A 3179-nucleotide genomic window follows, 5' to 3' on the forward strand; every position below is an offset into this window, starting at 1 on the left:
CCTCACATCGGGATATATATAGCCTTCTCCTGGATTAGAGACCGTTACAGCTCTCTTGAACCAATGCCAAATCACAAAGTAACAAGGTGTGGGTATTCATGACAAAAAAGCCTCTCACCACAGGCTCCATGTGACAATATTCAGCCTATTAGGGGGCAGAGTATCTTTTCAAACCAAGGAAGGTTCTCAGAGTCACTTAAGCCTATCAAAGGGCCAAGTTGAAGGAAAGATCTTAGATTCCCATTCCCATAACATTAGTGAAGTAAGAAGAGTCAGAAGAACATTGTCCACAGTAGCAACAGCATTGTATGATGATCAGCTATAACAGACTTACCTCTTCTCAGCAATACAATGATCCAAGATAATTCTAAAATACTCACGATGTAAAATGCTAACCACATCCAGAGAAAGAACTATGGACTATGAATTGGGAGAAAAGCACATTATTTTCACTATTTTTTTCTTTCTAGTTTTTTATTTTTTTCCTTTTGGTCTGATTCTTCTTTCACAGCATGACTAGTGTGCAAATATGTTTAAAATGATTATACATGTGTAACCTATATTAGATTGCTTTCTGTCATGGGTAAGGGGAAGGGGATAAAGAGGAGGAACCTATTGCACTCATCCATCACTCTATTTCTTAGCCAGCACAAAATAGTTTTGATGATTGCCTCTTTGTAATATAGTTTTATATGTAGTACAGCTAGGCCACCTTCCTTTGCATTTTTTTCCATTAATTCCCGTGAGATATTTGGCCTTTTGTTCTTCCAGATAAATTTCTTTATTAGTTTTTTTTTCTAATTCTATGAAATTATTTTGGTAGTTTGATTGGATAAACAATTTGGGACTCAAAATCTTAGAAAAATGAATGTTGAAAACAATCTTTACATATAATTGGAAGAAAATAAAATAGTATTAAAAAAAGATTCTAATCTTTTCTATCTGGTTAAGTTTATTTTCTTAATCTTTGTGTGTTTTTTTTCTTGGATTGTTCTTATTTTTAATTTTTTTTTTCTCCTTCAAAGTCTTTCATTTGATTCTTTAAAGTTCCTTTAATTCTATTTGAGCAGCTGAACATTTTACTTTACTCTTTGGGGTAGGATAACTTTTTTTCATTTTTTGCTTCAGTATCCTCCTCTGAAAGTCAACCCTGGTCTTCTCTATTCCCATAGTATCTTTCTATGGTTTGATTTTTTTCTCCTTTGCAGCAACTTCTTTTTGTTTACAGCAACTTCTTGTAATTATGTCTAAGCTTGGGGTATTGGGAATAGTGACTCTGGGCTCAAGTCCTCCTTTGTTTTTTCCCTTCTGGACTATAACTGGTAACCAAAAACTCTGCCCTGCTGTATGTGTCCATAGCAAGGCATCCCCTTCTGACTGCCCACACTATCTGGAAGATTAAAATTCCTGTGGCTGTGGCCAAAGCTATCTCATAACCCAACTAGGCCAAGGGCTCACCTCTTGCTCTTTCAGTGGAACTAGCCTGGAGGTGTTTATACTACACAGAGACCAAACCTCAGCCCTGGGATTTATTTAACTTCTTCTCTGGTTTTTCCTGGGGGACTACTTTTCTGAACCAACTCTTCTTTCTTTCTTTATTTTTTAAAAGCAATGGGGGTTAAGTAACTTGCTCAAGGTTACATAGTCAGTTATTTCTGGGTGTGGTGCTTACTATCTGAGCCCAGATTTGATCCCCAGCTCATCCCGACACTGGGGCCAGTGCTCTTACTCGCTGAGCCACCTGGCCACCCCTAAGCAATTGGGGTTAAGTAACTTGTTCAAGGTTACACGGCCAGGTGTTTCTGGGTGGGTGCTAAGTGTCTCAGCCCTGGATTCAATCCCCAGGTCATCCTAACACTGGAGCCGGTGCTCTTACTCGCTGTGCTACCTGGCCGCCCCTCTTCTATATTTTTACTGCTACCCTGAGGTGCTATTTTATCTTGATGGGGAAAATCTGGAGGGTTTTGAACCTTCTGACCTACTCTATCATTTCCCCATAATCCTTTGTCAATTAGAATTTTTAAAGAATTATTTTCTTCAATGAGTTTCGATAAGGTTTTGTACCTCATTTGCCATTTGGCCAATTCTATCATTGGACGGAGTTTTGTTTTTCTTCAGAGAACGTTTGTAGCTTTTTTCCCATTTAGTCAATTTGACTTTTTAAGGCATTCTTCTTCTCGCTTGCTTTTTATACCTCTTTTACCATTTTCACTATTCTTTTTTTTAAGGTGTTATTTTCTTCAGAATTTATGTGTGTGTGTCTGTGTCTGTGTGTGGGTCCTTTAAAAAGCTTATGATTCATTTTTCATTTTTTTTTACATCACTCTTATTTCTCTTCCCAATTTTTTCCTTTACTTCTCTTACTTGATTTTTAAAATCCTTTTTGAAGTTTTTCATGCCCTGAAACCAAATCATGTTCTTCTTCAATGCTTTGGAGATAGGAAATTTTACTTTGTTATCTTCTTCTGAGTGATTTGATCTTCCTTGTCACCATATATTTAGAATTTCTTTTCTCTTTTGTTTGCTAAATTTTACAGCTTATTGCTTGATTTTTTAACTCTTTATTAAGGTAAGGTTCTGCTTCCAGTGTAGAGGTGAACTGTCCCAAATTTCAGGGGTTTTGTACTTCTGTTTTCAGAGATACTTCTAAGGACCTATAAATTGTCAATTCTTCTCAAGGTGGTATAATGTAAGGAGAGATATGTTTACTACATTACTGGTCTATGAGTGACCACAAACATTCTTTTCTGTCCTGGAATTAGGAAGAGAATCCCCCCCTCTTGTGGCTGCAAGCTCTGCTATGCTAGTGTTACTCTTCACGCTGGGACTGCTATTAGGGCTGTGACCCAGATCTGAGTATGGGCAAAGCAACTGAGTTATATTACTGTGCTAGCAAAGAGACCCCTGAAATCTCCTTCTGAGCAGTTGTTCCCACAATCTGTGGGCTGAGAGCTCCAGAAGCATCTGCTTCCACTGCAGACTCAGTGTCTCCTATGAACTGCTTCTGCTTTTCTGGGTGTGGTCTGCATGGGTGTGGTCCATGCTAGACTATACCAATGTTGCAGCAGACCTTCCTACTAACCTTCTAAATTGTCATTGACTGGAAAACTACTTTACCCTCTCCTGCATTTGTATTCTGCTGCTCTAGGAATTATTTTATGGCATTGATTTTAAGGGTT

The sequence above is a fragment of the Petaurus breviceps genome, unplaced genomic scaffold (genome assembly GCF_028583685.1).
Source record: "Petaurus breviceps papuanus isolate PSGF00001 unplaced genomic scaffold, PetGlider_PUasm1.0 90822, whole genome shotgun sequence".
Taxonomy (NCBI): domain Eukaryota; kingdom Metazoa; phylum Chordata; class Mammalia; order Diprotodontia; family Petauridae; genus Petaurus; species Petaurus breviceps.